Raw genomic sequence first — 15,171 nt, forward strand, 5'->3', positions numbered from 1 at the left:
CAATCTGTACAAGGTCATTAGTAATTGCAAAAGCCTCGGCATCTCGACCAGCTGGGTCGGTGTGACTAGAAAACGGAAGCCAGGATGGAGTTGTCAACACTAAAATCACCAAGGAAAATTACCTCCCTGTTAGGAAAGTTGGACTGGAGAAAGTCAAGTTGCAAAGTGAGGAAGTCAAAGAGCTCCAAGTGATTAGTGGAATTGGGAGAACGGTAGAGACAACAGATGAATTTGACACAATGAGGTAGAGAGATTTTAAGCCAGTGAAGATCAAGGAGAGGAGATTCCAAATTACCAAGTCTCTGACAGGGAATATCAGAACGGTCATATGCGCTAGTACCTACCACCTTTGAGGCGAAAGGAATCATACAGTGAATAATTTGGGCATCTGAGATGAGCAGTAGTTGAATCAACCGATAATTGAGATTCTGTGAAAAAGTACATGGGGTTTGGCAGATTGCAAGTGGAAATGCACATCGTTGAGATTAGAATTGAGACCAGGTATATTTGTGAAATGAATTAGGAAGTGTTTGGGAGGTTTAGATCTTTTCGCAGATAAGCTTGCTCTATTAGTTTGACAATTCATGGTGCATTCAATAGTAAGAAAAGGTTGGTGGTATTGCTGTATGAAGTAATGAAATTTTTGGATATGGCTTACACATGGTAAGGATATACCCAGACCTTAATTTAGCCAGAGAGTTTTAAATTACTGAAATCAGTCAGTTACTTGGGTGGTAGAGGTTGATAGTTTTCAGAAATTCAAAGTTCAACTGAATAGTGGCCTATGGGAGGAGGGAAACGCATGGGATATCTGTTTCCTTTTCTTTTCTTTAATTATTATTATTTATTTGACTTTTCTTGTCATTTTATTCTTTTTTTTTTTTAAAGCTGGGGCAGCATAAGCCATGCGCTTCCTTGCATCATATGGCGATTACTAATACTAAATGCTAATATTAACTCAGTCACGTTGTGAAAAAGATTCATATAATCTCCTCAATTCAACGACGGAACTCGAACTCAGATCTTTTCCATCCCATGTGGGTAATTCGGCGATCCTATCAACTGTGCTTCGCACGAAGGCAACCACTTTGTAATGTGTTACCCCCAGCTGACATTCACTTTCGGATTTGGACTACAAAAGTCTTAGTTGACACGAGATATTCAGTATCTTGTATCAGAACATTCATTTATAAATTCAATTAATTTACCTCAGTCAAAGTTTCACTGCTGAATTTCCATGAGATAGATGGTTGTGTTGAAGTGAATGTAGTGCAGTGCGTTGAAAGAGGTAAAAAATCGTCAATTCATAAATAGGTTCTAGATCAGGGGTGGGCAGTAGCCGGCCCGCGACGCACATAAGGTTGCAAAACAATGTTCTGACATTTTCTTACGGAGAATTTGTGAAGGAATGTTTGATAGATATTGCTGAATTATTATGCCCCGATAAAGAACTGACGTTTGAAAAAATTTCTCTGTCAAGATGAACTCTTGTGAGACGATTTGATAATATTTCGAGTAATTTATGCGATCAATTAAAATTAAAATTGGAAGATTGTACTTGCCACGCACTGGCTTTAGATGAGTCATGTGACATTACCGATACGAGTCAACTTTTAATCTTTATTCGAGGTATAAATCATAGATTTGAAATTACGGAGGAATTACTTTCTGCATATCCTAAGAAAGACACAACGACTGGCCAAGATTTTTTTTTTATAGCTCTTCAAGAAACTTTGCAAAAACATAATATAAAGTGGGACAAAATTGTTAACATCACAACCAATGGGTGTCCTAGTTTGACAGGAAAAAACATTGGATTATTAAAAAGAATAAGCGACGAAATAAAGCGTATTCCAGAAAAAGAAATAACTTTCTTACATTGTATAATTCATCAAGAAACCCCTTGCAAAAGAGTTATAACTGAAGCATGTTATATCGGTTGTAACGAAACTAGTTAATTTTATTCGTGGAAGAGCTTTAAACCACCAGCAATTCATATCGTTTTTAAAGAAATTGAATGTGATTTTACTGATATTCCTTACCATACGGACATAAGATGGCTTAGTCTTGCAAAAGTGTTAAAACGATTTCATGATTTGTTGGATGATATTGTAAACTTCTTAAACTAAGGACAAGCTGAATGAATTTTGTGGATTAAAAGATGAACAATGGCTGAACGACTTTTTCTTCTCCGTTGATATGTTTTCGCATCAAAATGAATTAAATTTATTATTACAAGGGAAAGGACTATTTATTTTTGATATGTATACAAATGTCACATCGTTTACGAGAAAACTCAAGTTATTTTCACAACAATTCCAAAACAAACAGTTTCTTTTACTTTCTCACTTTCCAATCTTACAAAAAAGAGAAAAAAAACTTGAAATGTGCTGATTTTAAGAAAAATGAGGCTATAATAAGTGACTTATTTAATGAATTTACAAGAAGATTTGATGATTTTCAGAAAATTTCTAAAGATCTATCTTTAGAAATTTTTAATTTTAGTGTCAATGATGCACCACCTTGTATCCAGTTGGAACTGATAAATATACAATCAAATTTAATATTAAAGAATCAGTTTGCTGAAAAAACAATAACGGACTTTTATGCGTCGTTAAATCCAGAAATGTTTAAAAATATTCTCGATAATGCGCAGAAATATTTGGCATTCTTTGGATCGACATACCTATGCGAAACTACATTTTCTTTAATGAAAAATACAAAGAGCAAAATTAGATCAAGAATAACGGATGAAAATTTAGGAGCAGTTCTACGAATAGCCACCAGTGAATTGAATCCCAATTTTGATGAAATCATAAATCAGGAACATTCCAAATGTAATCACTCACATTAAAGTTTTTGTTTTCTGCATTTACTTTGTTATCATAACAAGAAAAATGTTTATTCCAAATTGTAGTTCTTATCAGTACCTATCTATAATCGACTTCTATTTAAATATTGTATTTACTTTATTTTTTAATACATTAATGATTTGGTAATTCAAGTAATATAACATTTTTTAGGTTCTGATTTTTTTTGTTAAATCGTTCAATCAATTTCCGCCCGCGTCATGATACGAAAATTTCATTCGGCCCGCTGACAAAAAAGTTGCCCACCCCTGTTCTAGATGGTAGTCAAAATTTGCTGTTTATCTTCGTGAAAGCACTGTATTGGATAATATAGTGTTGGAACAGAATGTACAGAAATCATCCAATTTACAGTAGTAGAATAACCGTGGGATAATTTTCCCAAGATTACCATGATTTTGGTACGATAATGATTGTTGTAGTAACGTAATGTACATCGAAGACCGTAGATAGAGGTACTTTTGTGCTTTAATTAGCTCCACGGATGTGCGTGGTAATATAGTTTTCTGGATTGGTGAGGAGATTTGTACCACAAATTTATACTAATAACCTTCGGTAGAAGGGTAAAGTGTATTTAGTGTCTAACGGCACCAGGGATTCCCCCCATCTCCGCGTTGCTTTCATTGTGGGTTCACTGGGAAGGCCAGAGATTTAAAAGTGTATGGATATTGTACATGTGTAGTGTTGTGTTCTGTTGTTCATCTGGCCGTTTAGCCGCTGGACCCCTACTGAGGCCCAACGTTGCCCACACTTAGCCCCGTGGAGGCAGACCAGGTACACCAGTATTTTTAGATAAGTACTCTGGCAGGTCCTGCCACCTAATTTCCTGAGATTTCAGTTGCTAGGACCTATGTAAAAAAAAAAAAGGGGGGGGGGGATTAAACGCTTGAATTTAATTAGGCCGGAAGAGGTTGCAAGTGTGTCGAGTTTGGTATTAAAAATTTTTACGTTGCGTGGGGCATTCGGTTTTCGCTGGCGGTATAGGTAGAGTAGGGGGGGAGAGACGGAAAGCTGGGGGGAAAAGACAGAAGTATGGGGTCAATAGGGAAGGTGACTCCAGGTATATCAGTGGGGCATTCCCTTGCCCCACCAGAGGGAAATGAGGGGGTGGTGGGGGGAGGGGCAGAAAGTCCTTCTCCTCACCCCACCAGGGATAGGGAGAAAAGTGGGCTGCGAAAGGGAGCCCTGCCCAGCTCGCCATAGCGGCAATTTGCAGTGCCCTCCAGCAAGTGCAGTCTGATGATGACTCGTTGGTGGGGTTTGGTCCTTTTCTAGGTGTGTGGTTTCATCCTGGGAGCGACGACATCCTGGCTGTAGCCACACCTATTGGTTCCTAGGTCGATGCTGTTTAATTTATTCTGCTGCGTATTACGCCGTTTGTCCTTAGTATTTTACTATCCTTTCCTCTGTGTTTATGTTTTATCAGTTTGCCTTTATTTATTATTTGTGGTCATCTATTCATTGTGGATGGCTATTTCTGTTCGTCGTCTATTGAAGACGTCAAGTGCAAATCGGCTGAAGGCTTTGTATTCATCTTCTGTATCCAGTAGATGGTACTCTTGATTTTTCGGCTAGTATTGAATCTCAGTTATAAGTCTACTTTTGTGTTCTTCGTAGCATTCACAGTCGTGCATAATATGCTACCAGGTTTCAGGTTCTCCACAGGTGCATGTGGACTCTTCTATTATTCCGAGTGCGTTCAGTTTTGCTTTAAATGGGCCGTGGCCCGTCAGGAGGAAGGTTGTATTTAGCCCAGGATAGAACAACGAGGGAGCTTTTGGGTACATTTTTGCGACTATCGGTATGAAGCTTCTTGTAACTTGACCCTTTGGCGACATCTCCCATCTGTGTTGCCAAATCTTCAAAATGTGAGCCACTATTCGTTGTTTCTCTGCCGTCCGGCTGTTGGTTGGGTCCAAGGTAAAGTCATAGATGGAGGCAGGTATATACTTGGACAGTAAATACATGAGTCTACATCTAGTCACCTCGAGGTCCAGGAGAAGAGCTCCTGCCAGGACCTGCAGAGCGTGAGTGCTCACCGTTTTGCCTGCCCTAATTATAGTTAGAAGTATGTTTCTTTTGGATAGTGTTCAGCAGTCTTCTGTTGACCGCGGTTCCGGCCTTCCTGAACCAGATTGGCGATCCGTAGGTGATCGCTGGGATGAATATTGTTTTATAATACAGGGACAGGGTCTCCCTGTTGAGTCCCCAGTCCCTGCGAGATACTCTTGCTACAAGTGCTGCATAGTTCCTTAGTTTCTCTCTCAAGTAGGTGAGGTGAGGTGTAAAGGAGAGGTTTCCATCCAGGATAATACCTAGATACTTTATTTGCTTTGCTAGTTTAATGGTGGATCCCGCTATCTTTATTTGCGGTAGTCGTCTGATGTTTAGAGAGCCTTTTAGTAATACAGTACTGGTTTGTCTTGGTTGGTGAAATCATTAACATATGTGTTTTTGCCCAATTCTGTAAGGTTTGTAGTGCTTGGTTTGCCTGTGTTTCAAGTCCGGTTCTGGAGTCCGCTTCCACCATTAAAATGAGATCAGCAAAGGCCTGACTGGCCACATTTCCCAGGTCCAGAGCCAAGAAGTCATCAAAAACCATGTTCCACATTAGTGGCCCCAGGACAGATCCCTGCGGGCAGCTCCTTCGGACGCTTTTAACAACTCTTCGGAAAGTTGTGACGACCTCAATTTTCCTATCCGACAGATATGCCCGGACACTGTTATACAAGTTTACTGGGAGTGCTGCTTTCCCGAGTCTGCCAAGGACACTGGGCCACCAGACGGTGTCGAAGGCCCTAGCAAAATCCACTGCTATTACCAGAAAATACTTCTTGTTACTTTGGGTTGCCTTGGTTATGAAGTTTTGGACTGCTTCAATGGTCGAGAAGCCCGGTTTGAATCCATATTGCCTGGATGATTCCAGGTTGGCGGTTTTGTAATGGTTCATGATCCTTTTGTGGAGCAGCCTTTCATAGTGTTTGCTTAGGGTAGAGAGTAGGGCTATGGGGCGATATGAGGCTGGTTGGTCCGGAAATTTTGTTGGGTTTTTTAAGATAAGTTTTAGGTGTGCAGTCTTCCAACTTGTCGGGAAGTTCCCAGTTTCCAGGCATCGGTTGAAGAGATTAAGTATCAGGTTCGGTATATATTCCACGGCTTTTTTGACCATCTCTGGTTCTATGAGATCCGGGACGGGACATTTCCTGTTGCGCATTTGCAAGGCCGCACCCTGTAATTCATCGACTGTGAAGGGCGGTTCTATTTCTTGGGTTCTGTACGTTTGGTTTGCCTGGCATATTACCTTTTGTTGTTCATTAAGGATATCTGGTGGTTCATGGATGATAGCACTAAGGATATTGGTAATCGATTCCTCCCACGTTTTGGTCAGGCTTCCATTGGGCATCCTCGTTACAGTAGATGCTTCTCCCCTGGGGAGCTTGTTTGTGGTGATTTTATACACTACGCCCCAGGGGTTCTCGTTCCCTGTCTTGGAGACCAGGTTTTCCCAAGAGGCTCGCTTGTTCTTTTTAATTTTTTCTGTATAGGTGTTTCACACCTCTTTGTATTGTTGCCGTAGTACTGCTACCTCTGTTGGTGGCCATGTTCTCCGTGCTCTTTGGAATTCTTTCCGTTTTGTCTGGACCTGTTTTCTCAATCTTTGCAATTCTGGAGTCCACCAGGGCATGTCCCCGACTGAGGGGGTTTTCCTCTTCATCGCTGTCTCTGCTGCTTCAGTTATGATACTGGTGATTTTCTCTTGGAGTGTATCTGGGTTTTTAATCTCAATGTCCACCGCCAGTCTGTCCAGTTCCTCCAGCGTTTTTTGTGCCTTGCTGGTCAGTTGTACTCTGAAGAGTTCCCAGTCTGCCTTTTGGATTGCAAATCTGTTTGCCAATTGTCTGTTTGTAGTTATTTTTGTCATTGATCTGCTGATTTGGTAGGTTATTGTACGGTTATTCGATGTGGTCCAGGCATTTTGCACTGTCCAATCGGTCACGTGAGCTTCAATATTCCTCGTGGTCAGGGTGATATCAATTGTGGCTTCCCACAAGGTACTGCAGAATGTTGGCAGGTTAAAGGCTTGGTTTTTGACTGTGAGGATTGAATTTGCCAGGAATTCGTCCAGTCTTTGTCTATTTCTGGTTCCGCGGCGGTCCAGTGTGGCACTGTGCCAAACAGGGGAGCGGCAGTTTACATCTGCTCCTACAATTATTCTTTGTACTGCTAGGGTTGTCTGGACGGATTGGAGATTTGTGATAGCAAAGTCGATTTCCACACCAGGTCTGCAGTACAATGAAATTGCGTAGAAGCTCCCAATTGAGCTGATTATATGAGCACAGGCAGCCCAGGGCACTATTTTGTTGCCGCTATTTCCGGATTCCTCACTACTACTGCTGCCCATGGGGTATCCTCGTCACTCTGGATAGTTTTATAACTCATTGGGAATCCCCTGACCTGCTTTGTGTGTGTATAGGGCTCCTGGATAAGGATGATGTCGGAATTTTCTTCATCGGCTTTGTGGCGCGCCTGGTCAACCACTGCCCTGGCACGCTGCCCATTGATCTGGTGTATCTTCAGAACTCCGTAGTTATATTTCTTATGGTGTGTCCCCATAATCAATTCGTTGTTGGAATACACTCTTTACTTTTTGGTACGTTGGGCATTTTGCATCCCGTATGGAGTGTGTGTGGTCCAGCCTCAGGGATTTGCAATTGACGCATATGGGATCTTTCTCCTTGTTTGGGCAGTTTTTAAATTCATGCCCTTTCTCTGAGCAGTGGCCGCACGTAGCTTCTTTCTGGTTGCAGGTATGGGAGGTGTGGCCATACTTGCAGCGCATATAGCACTTTATTACTGCCACATGCTCCCAATACTTATGACTGCTCCACTCCACATAGATGGTACTCTGTGTTCGTAGGATTCGCCAAGCCTCAGGGGCAAGTTCTATGACCCAATTACAGTTGCCACTGTTATTTACTCTGGTTTTGTATTTTGGGAAAACCAGCACTTTCCCATCCCGGTCTGGGAGTGCACTTTTTAGATTCTTCCTGTAGATCTCCTTCACAAGAAGTTCAGGGGTAAAATCCTGGTCCATGTTGAAGATAACCACTGAGGGCCTTTTTCTCTTCGGGGCCTCCGCTGTGAGGCCCAGTGTAGGAATCTTGGGGTTTGTTATAATTCCTTCTGCTTCTTCCTTACTCTCCGTTTCTATTACTGTCCCTGGATTTCTGGTCTTTCTTATGGCTTTTATTCTGGTTGCTCCGAATTCTTCTCTGAGGTTTTGGATTACTTTTTTCTTGATTTCCTCACTTGTACTGGTTTCTTCCCCTGTTGGTCTTAAAATGACTATATTGGACGTTGGCAGAAGTGTTTTCTTTTTAGCTTCTGTGGCCTTGCCCATTCTCAGTGTTTCTGTGGGTGTGTTCCTCAGCGCTTGAGCATATGATGGGGCGCGCTGTGGCATTTGATTGCCGCCATCTGCACGTAGGGCTTCCAGGGTTGCCATTGTTCTCTGGTAATTTGTATGTGTGTTCATTAGTATGGTCTCCAGCTTATTCCATTGCAGGATTATTTCTGCACAGATGGATAAAGAGATCCTACTACTATTCTCCTTCATTATATTTTCGAGGGCCATACGCAGTAGGAGTGTCTGCTCTGGCACAGTTCCCTGTGGGAGTGTCGGGCTAGGATGGTTCCCTCTGGCATTTTATGCTGTTCTTCAAGTCCTCCCACCTGATCGCTTGGTTGCTTGGCCTCACTTGTACTCCGGGTTTCCCGATCAAATTTCGGTAACGTCGATTTTGTATTTTTCCTCTTCGTGACCGATTTTGGATCCTTGGTCTCCTCTGTTCTTTCGGTTGAGTTTGGTTGTGTCCCCTCTATTGGTGGCGTGACCTCAATTGTGCTTGGAGCACCAAGCTCTGTCTCTTCCATTCCATTCTCCATTTCCCTACGATTTCGGATTTGCGGGGCTCTCTGGTTTAGCGGGATGCAAGCTATACGGTGTAAAATCCTCCACAACAGCTGCAGGATGCATGCAATGAAGCACAAGTTCGTGCCTCAATTTGGGGCAAGAAACGGGAACAGTTGAAAGTCAGTCGCGGAAAATTTAAATAAGTGGGGGGGGGAAGGAATACAGAAAACATGATAGAATCAGTTGTAGCACAGTAGACGCTCCGAGGAAGACAATACAGATCTTCTTTTTGCCGTCGGTCAGCAAGGGAGAAAGGTCAGTGAGAGAAAACGTGGTGAGAATTTCAAGGTCAGCAGAGCTGCCGGAATGTTCAAGCGCACTCAAGTCACAAGCAAATCTATCCACTGTCAGCACACAAGGGGGAAACCCACCCCCAGTCAAGGTCGCCTAGATACTTTCGTGGCGGCCAAGTTAGAGCGACCGCACTCTCCAATGCTATGTCTATGGCGGCGTGGTGACCCGGCCCACAGACAATAGCGCCGGATAAATAACGAAAATATCCCAGCGGAGAAACCAAAAATCAAAAATAAACTTACTCCCACCATAGTCCACACGATGAGGAATCCGTTGGTATATGTTTTAAAACAAAACTCATTGTTAACATTAATTTTTAAAAGCAAAAATCTGGAGCAGTAAACATGTGCGACTAACCAAGTAGGCAGACAACAGCGCCCTCCACCTTCGGTAGACTGATAGTTCCTTAACATTCGGTATTCCAAAGTGAAACATTAAACTGACTTGTAATATGACCCTGGAATGTGCACTTTGACCATCGCAGGTCACTTTCACAACCTTGAAAACGGTAAAGACATGGCTTTCCCTCACCTTGGAATCCACCTACTTGGTTACCGGAGACGGGTCCCTCAACGAAAAGTTACATCTACTGGGTTCGCTACCAACAGATCGCCGTTTCTACGGCAGATCAGAGAATTGGAAACGTTCTTTTCGAATGCAGGTTGTACAATGACTTAAGAAAGATCCTGCTGCAGCCTCTGCCACTTATCTCAGAACAGCATCCAGAGCCTCTACTCCAAACCCCTGACAATCTAAAGGCATTCCAATCCTATGCATCCCAAGTTTTTGAGCGCAGGAAGCAGAGATAAGGTCGTTATTTTTTTTCATTTCATTCATTTATTTTTTCTTTTTCTTTTCTTTATTTTTATTAAATTATTATTTTTCTTATTTATTTAATTTGTTCTTCATGCACTCTGCCTTGAGTTCCCACTCTAGCACATCCAATTTATTTACTTATTTTATATCTATTTTTTCCCACGAGCTCCGCCTTGAGTTCCCACTCCTAGTGCAGCTAATTTATTTATTTATTTTAATAGTTTTATGTTTATTTCTATTTTTTTCCCCTTTTTTTTTTTTTTTTTTTCACGCGCTCTGCCCTGAGTGCCCACTCTAGTGCAGCCAGTTTATTTCATTGTTTTTTTCTTATTATTATTTCTTTATTTTTTATTATTATTTATTTTATCATTAATGTTTAATATAATTTTTATCATTATTATTTAATATATTATTATTATTATTTAATATATATATATTAAATAATAAATATATACATATATTATTTAATATATAAATATTAAATAATAAATCGTCACACACATATCTGGCCCATTTGTAGTGATACTGTTCTTCACAGAGACAAGAGGCGCAGTTGAACAAACGTTCTAGGTGCCGCCCTTACATATACACACGTCCACACACACACATGCCCATCCCAGAATGATATTGTAAGTTAATTGAATGTATTATAATGCATTAGGGCTTCTGCCTGAGGCTGCGTGAAAATTCGACTATATACAAATTAGTGCAAATGCATCATGTTAGTACACAGCCAATTCTAGATTAGTAAATTATTTGCAAAAGCGGCATCGTTTAAGTCATATCTCATATTGTGAATACCTTCACGACGAGTTGCTTTGACATTGCACTACTTCCAATAAGTAACGCTTCACCTAAAGGAGAAGACTATTGAACGTATCCTCAGTGGATACCACCACCACTCAGACGGCACCGTTTCAGGTCTATTTTGTATATGTGTGGGATGATAACTCAACTATCTACTCGCCCCTATTAGACTTAGAAAAGCAAAAAAAGTAGAGGGAAAGTAATAGTAGGAGTGGAAGAGAAAAAGAAACGGCGCAGGACAATGAAAGGGACAGTAACTCCTTCAACTCACACCACTCAAACTGCTCGAATAGGCAACGCTTCCCCAGTGGGGAAAATTGTTGTTACCGATTTTTGGAAACTGCGGTCATCATTAGGCTCCGTTTTAGGGCTATTTTGTGTATGTTTGGGATAATAACTCGACTATCCACTTGTCCCTATTAGACTTCGAAAAGAAAAAAAAAAAGTAGAGCGAAAGTAATAGTAGGAGTGGAAGAGGAAAATTAACGGTGAAGAAGAATGAAAGGGATAGTAACTCCTTCAACTCACGTCACTCAAAAATTCATCGAATAGGCAATGCTTTCCCCAGTGTGGTAAGCTGTTGTTACCTATTCTTGAAAACTCCGGATATCACCAGGCTTCTCCTGGTGCCGTTTCAGGGCTGTCTGGTCCTTCTTCCGTGGGTGGGTAGGTATCCAAGTGATGTAATGTTGGTAAAATAGTCATGAAGTATAGATCCATAATATGAGGGATGCCTGATGGTGCACAAGATGAATTAAGACTAATGCATTAGGGCTTAACCGAAAGTTAGACTATGTACAAATTAGTGCACATGCATACTTAGTCTAACGATTTGCACTAATTTGTACATAGTCTAACTTTCTCGCAGCCTGGAGCATAAGCCTTAATGTATTATAGACTTAATTCATCTTATACACATCAGCCATCTCTCATATTGTGGAGTTATACTTAACTGTTTTGCCATCATTGCATCACTTAGGTACTATCCACCTACCGAACCAAGGCCAAATAGCCCTGAAACGGCACCAGGGGGAGGGCCTGATGATGTCCAGAGTTTCCATGAATAGGAAACAACGGTCTTCCCCACTGGGGAACTTGCCTATTCGAGGAGTTTTCGAGTGGTGCCGTTTCTTGTTTTCTGAGTATCTTGTAAGCCCCTCTGACCGTTTGGTCGTCCCAGAGTCTAAACAGAAAATTTATTGCCAACGGATTCGTTGCTTTCGGTGCCAACGGTTGTTGATTTTCCTTGATGCTCAGTATTTTGCCCTGTTGTCAAATTTCGGAGAAAGGTAAACAATAGAAGTGACTTACAATGAGAACGAATTGCATTTGAATAATAATAAGTGATTTTGTTGAATTGTTGCTTTAACAATGCAATGTATATTTGCATTATACGTACGTCACCACTGTAATGTATATATACTGTGCGTGTTGGGTGTATCTTTGCTACTCGATATACTGAATAGAATTAGGCTGCAAGCGATGTCCAGCGGAGGTAAGAGGTGAAGGACATTGGTCGAGTAATGTAAGTCGACTCTTTTTCCTTACTAATTTTAAGCCTACATTCAAAACTAAACTAAACGTTTTATGAGAGGCACCACATTCCTGTACTCAGTTCAGGAATGAGGTTCCTCTCATAAAACTAAACGTTTTATGAGAGGCACCACTTTCCTGAACTGAGTACGTACGTTTCAGGTGTTTAATCATAGCAATACAATGAGGGTAGGTAGTGGAGCAGATCTGGAGGAGCGCAACGGAACTCTGATGAAGTATGCGAACCTTGCTAATTAACAGTAACGAAATTCTAATCAGGTATGGTAACCACGGTAAGCTTACTAATTAATAGTAACGAAACTCTGATCAAGAATGGTAACCAAGGTACGCTTGCTAATTAACATCGGTTCGTATTTGACTTCATGTGTTTAGTTCCGTTGCATGTGGTGAGGAGCGGACGTAATTTATGACATGAAAAGGTGTAGGAGTGGCGTGGGCTTTCTGTTGGGGTAAAATGAGGCGTGGAAGTGGATTGGGAGGTATTGCGTACATTTTGAATTTGCAAATAATGTAACTGTTTCCTAGACTTAGCAAAGGCACAGGATAGATGTGTGATTTAACAAAAGGTGGATTCTTATCTCTGCAGGATATTTGTGCAGGGCGAATATGCATTTGGATGTGTACCTCCGAATAAACATTTGATTTTCTGTTTGAGAATAAATGTTTCTTCGAAATTATCCGTATTATGCATGTTTGCCAGCACAACCATGGCGATTGTTGAACGGAATTCAGGGAATGATGAGATTTTCAACACGAGTAGTCTACGTAAAAGTGCAATCGATTTACTTTATAAATTGATTTTAAAAACGTATAGCCTGAATAGGTATTAATCCTAATATTCATTAGCGGATTAGGAACATTAAGAGCTAATTCTCAATTGAATATTACGCGCACTGAGGGCTAACATTTATTTGATTATTTGCCTTTAATGCTCTAATCACTAATTTTTTGGGAAACACGTATCTGGTGGAGTGTGGGTTATGAAATTCGTGTTTTCCCTCAGTTCCTTCATGCTTTACGATAGTTATGTAAAGCAACAATCGTGAAGAAAGATGGTTATGCAGCCCGAGTAGTCTACGTAGATGTATCAATTTACAATTTAAATTGATTTTAAAAATGTAGAATCATTACTATAATAAGAGCTAATATTCAGATGAATAAATAGCCCTTATTACCCTAATTTTTCTAAAAACATAAAGTGGAGGAGGGTGGGTTTAATTCGTGTATTAAGCACTTAATAAAATCTTGGATTAATTTTCAGTTTCAAGTTTAAATATTTGTTTTATTTTAATGAAGTCTCGTTCTGAATTACATGATTTATACATATTATGATTTAAAAAAAAAAATTGTGGATGGGTCCAAGGGACGGATATTTGATTTAAAGAACTTGAATATGTATTTCTGTGGAACTTTTATGGTATCTGTTCCCATTACGGCAAAGTTCGTAGATCTGAGACAACTTCACAGGTTGCCAATCCAGAGATTCCGGTTTTCAGTCCAAAAAAGGAATGCAACCGATCGTGGAATACAGCAGGACTATCCCAGACGGTATTATTATAGGTATAGATTTACGAAGGATGAGAAAATGAATAAAAGGAAATACAAAACAAAATGTATATTTACCTTATTTATATTGCACAATAGGTAAAGTATTAACATATAAACTCATGTTTAATAAAAATTAATTATTGGATTTATATAACTTTTCTAGAACGCTTCGCGGCAAAATCGTCAATTATGTCATTACAATATAACTTTGGCAATTTCTCTTTCAATTGATATCGAAGTCTAACCGTTCATAGATGACCTGAAATTGTATTTTATTATTTTTAATTTCGAAAATTAAAAAAAAAATTAAAGTGTATTTCTGATTAATAGTCTTAATGCCACAAACAACATTGAGAAATGTTTTTCGACAAATTGTTACGAAACATTAATCTTAAGAATTCGAAACTTCAAGAGTTAGGAACAACAATATTTGCGAACATATCTTCATTCAAATCCATTATCCAAACCTGATTTTGAAAGTGTAAACATCATTTTGCCTTGTGTTTCGAAATTATTCTGTATGTACGTCTTTTAATTTATTAAAATAGTACAAAAAACGAACAATTAAAACTCGTTTTAAAAGATTGAATTGCAGTATCACTAATTTGTAGAAAATAACTAATTATTAAATTTTTATGAATGGAAAACCGCTCTAGGGTAGTAGCAGTTATTTGTGAAAAAGTGGGAAATGTTTTATTAAGGTTAACAACGGGACTGCGAGAACACAGGCAATTCAGGACGCTTTGATGTAAGCCGCAGCTAGACAGAGTACAGAAAGTGGATATGGTTTGGCGTTTGTGTAGAAGAACACTGAGCTAGTGAAAGTGTATTGATGTCTAACGGCACCAGGGGTTTCCTCCATCTCCGCGTTGCTTTCATTGTGGGTGTACCAGTTCACTGGGAAATGCCAGAGATTTAAAAGTGTGTGGGCTTTTCAGAAGCGGATTAAGGTCGGTTGAGGCCCCGGGCGCAGAAGAAAATATTGGGTCCCTTAAAAAAGAGAGAGAGACAGGTTGTTGTTATTGGGTTTAAAGACACAAGGACATCTGAGGCCAAATTGTGTCTATTCATCGTTTAATTGCATGATCCTATCTTTATAGTTGTTAAATTATATACTTTTGTATAGGCCAATACATTTTAAGTATATTAAAAGTTCTTCAATATTTGCATTGTTTCCTAGGATATGAGATAAATCAGGTGATACGTTAAGCCTGGAAACTGATTGAAAAATGTTTAACCAGATGGTTGAATGCAAGGGACAATCAAGCAGAAAATGGCGGACCGTAAGCCGACTGTTACAGGATGAACACT

This window comes from Mastigoproctus giganteus, chromosome 4 (genome assembly GCF_048544385.1).
Source record: "Mastigoproctus giganteus isolate SK-2022 chromosome 4, ASM4854438v1, whole genome shotgun sequence".
In the NCBI taxonomy this organism is placed as follows: Eukaryota; Metazoa; Arthropoda; class Arachnida; order Uropygi; family Thelyphonidae; genus Mastigoproctus; species Mastigoproctus giganteus.